Source organism: Somniosus microcephalus, unplaced genomic scaffold (assembly GCF_052327205.1).
Source record: "Somniosus microcephalus isolate GS21.2 unplaced genomic scaffold, FLI_Smic_1.0 unresolved_chr2, whole genome shotgun sequence".
NCBI classification, from domain to species: domain Eukaryota; kingdom Metazoa; phylum Chordata; class Chondrichthyes; order Squaliformes; family Somniosidae; genus Somniosus; species Somniosus microcephalus.
Window position 1 is genome coordinate 67,500,271 of NW_028225180.1, and position 9,000 is coordinate 67,509,270.

The 9,000-nt window shown below is 46.3% G+C and overlaps 1 pseudogene; it reads right to left on the reverse strand.

The window, feature by feature from the left end:
- Positions 1-1,252: 1,252 nt before the first annotated feature.
- LOC147092782 (uncharacterized) lies at positions 1,253-2,114 on the reverse strand (annotated as a pseudogene).
- Between the last annotated feature and the right edge of the window lie 6,886 nt (positions 2,115-9,000).

Consider the following 9,000-nt stretch of genomic DNA (forward strand, 5'->3'; position numbering starts at 1 on the left):
CACAATTAAAAGGTAGGAATTAGAACCACACCTGATGATGGTCAGTGTGGATACCCAAACATGTCACAGTCCTGAGCTCAGTATCTTAGGCCTTTACAAACCGAATAGATTTTTAGACATTTTTCTCCCTCCCTGTACTTGACAATCCTCACAATCCTGCATTACATTATTATATCAAATTTAAAATAAAACTCCACGTAAAGATATTTTAATTCATTTATCTGATCGATAGTTTCACTCTTGGTCCATATAATTGCAATTGTACCAAGTGAACCTTTAACAGTGAGACTGTCTGTTTCTGTATCTATTGTACTAATTGAAAATGGTGATGGATGTCCAGATGTTTTCCTTTGGAGAACTAATTCTCTTCCCAAACTGTTACCAAATGATTAAAGTTCCCTGAATCTGTTTGTAATATCATGAGTTTAAATAAATCGTTTATTGCTTCATCATGAAACTGACCATTGTTGCAGGGTCAGCCCTCGCCCAACAGCACAGTGGTAATTTAAACAGACTTGTACTTCCGTGCTTAACAGGGAAAGGTTAACGGTTAACATTGCTACAATAGAAAGATAAACCAATACAGTATAATATTAGCAGTCTTTAGGATATTCTGATTAGCAGGAAATGATTATATTCACCCGGGGTAAAAGAAAGAAAAGGAACGATTTGTATTTATATAGCTCCTGTCACGACCACCGGCCCTTTACGGCCAATGAAGTACTTTTTGAGGTGCAATCACTGTTCTAATGTAAGAGAGACGACAGCCAATTCACGCACAGCAAGCTCCCACAAACAGCAATGAAATAATGACCAGATAATCTGTTTTTTATGATGTTTATTGAGGGATGAATATTGGCTGGGACACCCGGAATAACTCCCTGCTCCTCTTTGAAGTAGTGCAAAGGATATTTTACGTCCACCTGAGAGGGCAGACGGAGCCACAGTTTAACGTCTAATTCGAAAGAGGGCACCTCCGACAGTGCAGCACTCCCTCAGCCCTGCACTGGAGTGTCAGCCTAGATTCTGGTAGCTTATTGAGTCTCTGGAGTGGGACTTGAAGCCACAAGCTTCTCACAAGGTTGCTACCAGCTGAACCACGGCTGACCCAGGGAAAGCAGCAAACACAAAACACACGGCACAAAAAGGAAGAAAGTTTTTCTGATTCCTGTTCATTTTCACAGCAACAATCGGCTTTCGTCTTAACAGTAAGATGGCCATTCTAAAATGGAGCACGGGCTGTTATTTTACTCTAGTTAAAGGAAGCTTTAGTTTGACTTTTCATTTTTTTAACCAATATCAAAATCAATGCCCAAGGAGATTTCAGCACCTTCTTCAGCTCTTCCCTGAATTTAGTTTGTGTAGCTGCATAAATACACGTGTTTGTACAGGAACTCAAATACATGAGCATATATCCGGTTAGAGTGGCGATGAATGCAGGAGATGTATAATTGGGTCCGTGATGCATGGCCAGGGAGTTAAATACAAAATTCACGGCAGATGTCAGCCACAACAAAACAAAACTGCCCGATACAGTTAACAGTAAAATGACGGATTTCCTTCGAATCTCCAACTCTGGATCGCTCTGATTCTCACTGCTGTGACCCCGGAGTCCCCTGCGGGCTCTGCTGGCCACTAAAATACGTCTCACTGTCAAAGTATTAAACAGTGCTATCAAAAGAAAAGGAAGATATGGGTTTAAAATGTTTTGTAAGCGGAAGTAGGCTACACCTGCAGACGATGAATAAAATGTCACACTGGGGCGGAAACCCAAGGGAACATTGTTGATTATTTGTTTGTGTTCATATGCAAACAAATAGGGGATGTTCTCTAAATAAACCAGGACAGAGACCATTGTTATAACCGCGGCCGCAGTTCTCACGGTGCAATACCCTTTTTTTAAACTTCTGACAACATATAGCTACAAATCGATCAAATGTGAAGGAGACGGTAAACCACACTGACATATCCAGGTTGGTACAAGACATGTACATCATGAACTTACAAACGGCAGTGTAGGACAGGAATGGTTATGGGAAGTGATGACTCAATATGTTATATAAGATTACATTGATGATCATGACCAGTAGATCTGCTGTTGCCATGGCCACCATGTAGAGAGAGATACATTTGGAAAGGCCGCATTTTCCTCTGGAGAGAATCACTATTGTCAACAGGTTGGCTGTAAGAAAAAGGGACAACAGTAAATAAATGGGACACTCGGATAAATCTCACAGCCTATTGTGAGGAGATGAACCAATGTGTTCCTACTGAAGGTTATGCACACGGATTCTTTTCATAATATAGGCGAGTGTTGACAATATATTTTTCAAACGAAAGTAATAATTAAACACACAATATCGAGGGACTGAAAATGCGCTGGCATTCCAGCACACTTCAGTCAGACTATCTCAAGGCGGTGGGTGGGGGTTGGTGCTGGGAAGGTCGCTCATATTCAGTATCGGCAATGGTAACGGATAGCGACCACAACACCATCTACAGCCAGGCACTTATGGCTCAACGGAGGGGAATTTTGACTTTGGGCGATAATGTGAAGCGGGTGACCTCGGATCAGCCATTCATATTCCATCTATTCCGACTGAATCTCCATCGCTATCGCCATTGACACTACTTTCATGCACAAAAACAGAAAATGCTGTAAATACTCAGCAGGATAACCAGCATCATTGGAGAGGGAAACAAAGTTAACGTTTCATATTGAAACTTTATGTTTGAAATCCATTGAGGCTCCATTCACTATATCGCCGATCCTTCAGTGTCACTGCGTCAAAATCCTGGAACTGCCTATCTAACAGCACTGTGAGAGTACCTTCGCCAAATGGACTGCAGCGGTTCAAGAAGGCGGCTCAGCACCACTTTCTCAAGGGCAACTAGGGATAGGCAATAAATGCTGGCCTTGCCACCGTCGCCCACATCCCGAAGGTAATTAAAAAAAAACACATTTTAACGTTGCGGTCCAGTTCAAGCCGCAATACCTTGCAGAACGGTACAGATGCAGAATAAATTCCCTTAAAGGGCAACCTTGGATGGTTCTATAACTTGTTCATATTCAGAGACAATAAAGAATCGGATTGCCTTACATACATCCAAACACACATTCCACTGCAGTGTGGAGCGCTGAAAACATCCCGCCATGAGGCTGGGACCATGTGGTGCACCGAGCCAATTTTATGAGTTACTACAGCGGCCCCAGGGATTAATCAATGGAATTTACATTTAATCTCATCGGTTTAATTGGCAGGGGGTTCTCGGCAGCGGCATCAGATGTCAGCGGTATTCAATATAATTTACAATCAATTACTGGAAAGATATGAATCAAATAATACATTCAGATGTGACACAATCATTCGATTTAGGTCGATATTCTGCGCTTTTTCTATTTCTAATGGCCCCGAGGGAGCTGCTCGGTAACAAAGCGGGAGCTGGTGGAGCCGCAAAGGTTCTTTGCAGCCGAGGGGAAGGGAGCAGCTCCCTGAGCGGTATTATTGCTCAAAATAACTTTCACAGTCCTCTAATGGGTTGAAGTGGCTTCAGTACAAGAGATTATCAACTTAAAGTAGACAGGAAACAACAGTACAGATTAAATGAATACGATGGAGTCTAAGCAACACATTCTTTAATGATCTATGTACTGTTTGAGGGGCCGGAGAATCAGCCTCGCCCTCCCTCAGTATAGGGAGGAAGGTTGAGCTCCCGGTGGCCACGATCGAGCGACCAGAACAGCGCCTCAGCGGCCGCGCGGACTGATAGGTTTCCCGCTGATATTCACCGACTGATCCCAGTGGATCACTGACTCTACAAGGAGGACATTCTCGGAATCTGTAACATTAACTCTGAGATCGTCGTAAGAAGTCACACAACACCAGGTTATAGTCCAACAGCTTTATTTGAAATCACAAGCTTTCGGAGCGCTGCTCCTTCGTCAGGTGATAGTCAACAGCTTTTAGACAACAGGATACATTTACTTACCCGGAGCCCCAAAAGTTGCGAGAATGGGGTAGTAAATTTGCTTTATCTGTAGAATTGTTGGCAGTTCCATTTTTAAAAAACTGTGCGAAATCTGTCCAGCTTTACGGTTCGGACTGGTGTGTATCTGAGATCGGTAAGTACTCCTCATTTATAGAACAATCGGTGCCCCGGTCAGAAAAACATGTTACATTATAAGTGGCATTAGTTACAGTCACTTAACAAACAAGGGGCGATTTTCCGCTTCAGTGCACCCGGGCCCACAGTGGGAAAGTTGTACGGAAAGTAATCCCAGATGGAATGTGCCCTGCACATGGTCCCTGGACGCTGAATAGAACATCCCTCCTGGACTCTGCCTTAGGCTCTTGAGGTCTCAAATTACTTCGGAGAATACTTCACTCATCCATTGCATAACCTAAATTTGTTGTTTTACTGTAATGATACCTAGTGATGACTCCGCTCTAATATTACTGGCAATGATTCATCGCTAACATTACGAGTGATGATTCATCACTTACATTGCTAGTCAGGATTCATCGATACCATCATTAGTGATGACTACTCTCTAACATTGCTGACGGTTAAGCTACTTTAATATTAATGGTGAGGACGCTACGCTGACATTAATGGTGGTGATACTATTCTACCGTTACAGGTGGTGAGTATACTCTAACAGTACCGCTGGTAACCCAACCCAAAAAATATAGCTGAGGGCTCACTCTAACATTTTGCTGGTAATCTTAATCTAATATTACTGGTGGTGGCCCTACTCTAACACTACTGGTGGTGACACTACTCTACTGTTACTGGTGGTGACTCTAACAATAATGGTGGTGACTCTACTCTAACAATACTGGTGGTAAGCCTACTCTTCCATTACTGGCCGTTACTCCACTGTAACATTACTGGTATTGAGCCTACTGTAACATTACTGGTGGTGACTCCAATCTAACATTACTGGTGGTGACCCTACACTAACATTAATGGTTGTGACTCTACTCTAACATTACTGAATGTGCCGCTGCTCTAACATTACTGGCGGTGGTCCTTCTCTGACATTATTACTGCTCACCCTACTCTAACATTACTGGTGGTGACACAGCTCTAACAGTAATGGTGGTGACCCTACTCTAACATTACTGGTGGTCACCCTACTCTAAAATTACTGTTGGTGACGCTACTCTGACATTACTGTTGGTGACGCTATTCAAACATTACTGGTGGTGACCCTACTCTAACATTAATGGTGGTGACCCTACTCTAACATTAATGGTGGTGACGCTACTATCACATTACTGGTGGGGAACCAACTCTAACACTACTGGTGGTGAGCGTACACTAACTTTACTGGTAGAGACTCTAATGTAACATTACTGGTTGTGACTCTACATTAACATTGTTGGCAGTGACCATAGACTAACATTAATGGAGCTGAAACAAAACTAACATTACTGGCGGTGACCGTACTCTAACATGACTGGCGGTCAACCAACTCTAACGGTATTGGTGGTGACCCTACTCTAGCGATACTGGCGGTGTCCCTACTCTAAAATTACTGGTGGTCACCCTGCTCTAAAATTACTGGTGGAGACCCTAATTTAACATTACTGCTGGTGACCCTACGCTAATATTACTGGTGGTGACTACACTAATTATACTGGTGGTGACCCTACATTAACATAAATGGTGGTGACCCTATTCTAATATAATTGTGGTGACGCTACTCAAACATAACTGACGGTGACCCAACTGTAACATTACTAGTGGTGACGCTACTCTAACATTAATTGTTGGTGACTGTACTATAAGAGTACTGGTGGTGACCCTACTCTAACATTACAGCTGGTAACCCAACACAAAAAGTACTCTTGAGGGCCCACTCTAACATTATTGTTGGTAATCGTACGTTACATTACTGTTGCTGACTCTACTGTAACATTACTGGTGGTGACCCCACTCAAGCGTTACTGGTGGTGATTCTACACTAACATTACTGGTGGTGACTTTACACTAACCTTACTGGTGGTGACTCTACACTAACATTATTGTTGGTGACTCTACCTAACATTACTGTTGGTGACTCTACCCTAAGATTGCAGGTGCTGACCCTACACTTGCATTACTGTCGGTGGCCCTACTCTAACATTAATGCTGGTGACTCTACTCTAACATTTCTGGCGGCGACCATACTCTAACATTACTGGTGGTCACCTTACTCTAACATTACTGGTGGTGACCCTACACTAACATTACTGGTGGTGACCCTACTCAAGCATTACTGGTGGTGAAACTACTCTAACATTACTGCGAGTGAACCTGATGTAACATTACTGGTGGTGATCCTAATCTAACATTAATGGTGGTGACTCTAAGCTAACATTAATGGTGGAAGCCCTACTCTAAATTTACTGGTAGCGACTCTACTCTAACATTACTGGCATGTGGCCGTACACTTGCTTTACTGGTAGTGACCCGAGTATCAAAATCTACTCAAATTTTACGAGTGGAAACTCTACTCTAGCATTACTGGTGGTCACCCTACACTAACATTACTGTTCGAGACCCTACTCTAACATTACTGGTGGTGACTGTACACTTACATTATTGGTGGTGACCCTACACTAACATTACTGGCAGTGGCACTACTCTAACATTACTAGTGGTGAGTCTACTCTAATATTACTGCTGGTGACCCTACTCTAACAATACTGGTGGTGACCCTACTATAACATTACTGATGGTCACCATACTCTAACATGACTGGTGGTGACCCTACTGTGGTAAACCACTGTTTGTATTCCTGTTTGTCCTGTTTGTATTCCACTGTGTACATGCCTGGACATGCCTCGGCTGACTCCTCCCACAGGTCCTAGTATAAAGGTGACTGCTCCCCAGCCCTTAGTATCATGGACCGGTCGACCACGCGAGGCAGACCTCCATTCTGTTGTTAATAAAAGCCTTTAGTTACTCTTCTAACTCTCAGTCTTTTATGAGTAATTGATAGCGCATCAATTTTATTAACAACATTTTTATAATGGAGAAGATCCTCACACCAGCATGCCTGGACTTAGATCATTGGGAGGCGGACTCATCCACCAAGTTTACTCACTGGCTTAAGTGTTTCGAAAAATTCCTGACCGCCTCCGAAGCAATCAAATCGGACGAGGACAAACTGGATGTCCTGACCTCCAAAGTGAACCACCGAGTGTACTCGGTCATCCAAGACGCGACCTCATACGCGGACGCTATCAAGCTCCTCAAGGACCAGTACACGCGCCCAGTGAATGAAGTGTACGCCAGGCACCTCCTGGGGAGTCGTAAACAACAACCTGGGGAATCGACCGTGGAATACCTTCAGGCACTGTCTGTGCTTGGCCGGGCCTGTGGTTGTAAGGATGTAAAGGCCGCCGTGTACACAGAGGAACTTATCCGGGACGCTTTTGTAGCGGGCCACAGATCCAATTACACCCGACAGCGACTGTTGGAGCAGAGTAACCTCGACCTCAACAAGGCCTCTGAACTCGCACTATCGTTGGATGCAGCCTACCAGGGCATGGATGCCTACTCCTCTGCACCGTGGACGCCGCGGGGAATGACAGCCTGGGACACGGTAGGACCGCCTCATAGCGCCGTGCCACCCCAGCCACACCCCAACAACGGCCCAACTACCGCAGCAGTGTCCCAAGGCCAGACAGCAGTGCCCCAAGGCCAGAAATGCTACTTCTGTGGCCAGGCAAAACACCCCAGAGCGCGCTGCCCGGCGAAAAACGCGATCTGCTCGGGCTGCGGGAAGAAGGGACACTACGCTAGCGTCTGCAGGGCCAAAGCCACCCCGAACCCCAGCAGCGCCGCGTGTGGGCCATGCGGGCTGCCATCTTGGACCTCCCCGGCCATGTGCGAATCACCGGTACAGCAGCCATTTTGGACGCCTCCAGCCACATGGGGATCATGGACGCCGCCATCTTGGACGACAGCCGGGACGCAGCAGGCCACCGACACCGCCTCATCTGATACCTGCAGTGACACACCGACCCCTACGCTGGCATCCGTTACACTGGACCAAGCGAGACCGCACCAACTGGCCAGTTCCACAATGGACATTAAGGTAAATGGTCACGATACAATCTGCCTTTTTGACTCTGGGAGCACGGAGAGCTTCATCCACCCCGACACAGTGCGGCATTGCTATCTCCCAGTCCTGCCTGCGCAACAGCGGATTTCTATGGCCTCCGAGTCCCAGTCGGCGGACATCGGCGGCTACTGCGTGGTGACACTCGTAGTAGACGGGACCGTGTACGATCATTTTAAACTTCTGGTCCTGCCTGACCTCTGCGCTGCCGTCCTGCTGGGGTTAGATTTTCAGTGCCACCTTAAAAGTGTTACGATGGCGTACGGTGGACCCCTACCCCCACTCACAGTCCGCAGCCAGCAGCTTCCAAACTGCCCGCCGCGCACCAGGTGCAACCTCTCCACACTCAGAGTCACCCCCCCCCAACTGTTTGCTAACCTCACCCCCGACTGTAAGCCCATCGCCACAAAGAGCAGACGATACAGTGCCGGGGACAGGGTTTTCATTAAAACCGAAGTGGAGCGGCTCCTGAAAGAAGGGATTATTGAGGGCAGCACCAGCCCCTGGCGAGCCCAGGTTGTGGTCGTTAAGACCGGCGAGAAGCAGCGCCTGGTCATCGACTACAGCCAGACAATAAATCGCTACACCCTGCTGGACGCCTACCCACTCCCCCGTATAGCTGATATGGTCAACCAGATCGCGCAGTACCGCGTCTTCTCGACCATTGACCTGAAATCAGCGTGCCACCAGCTCCCCATCCGCCCTGAGGACCGCCAGTACACTGCCTTTGAGGCAAACGGCCGCCTCTATCACTTCCTTCGGGTTCCCTTTGGCGTCACCAACGGGGTCTCCGTCTTCCAAAGGGAGATGGACCGGATGGTAGATCAAAATGCGTTGCAGGCCACTTTCCCATATCTGGACAATGTGACCATCTGCGGCCGTGA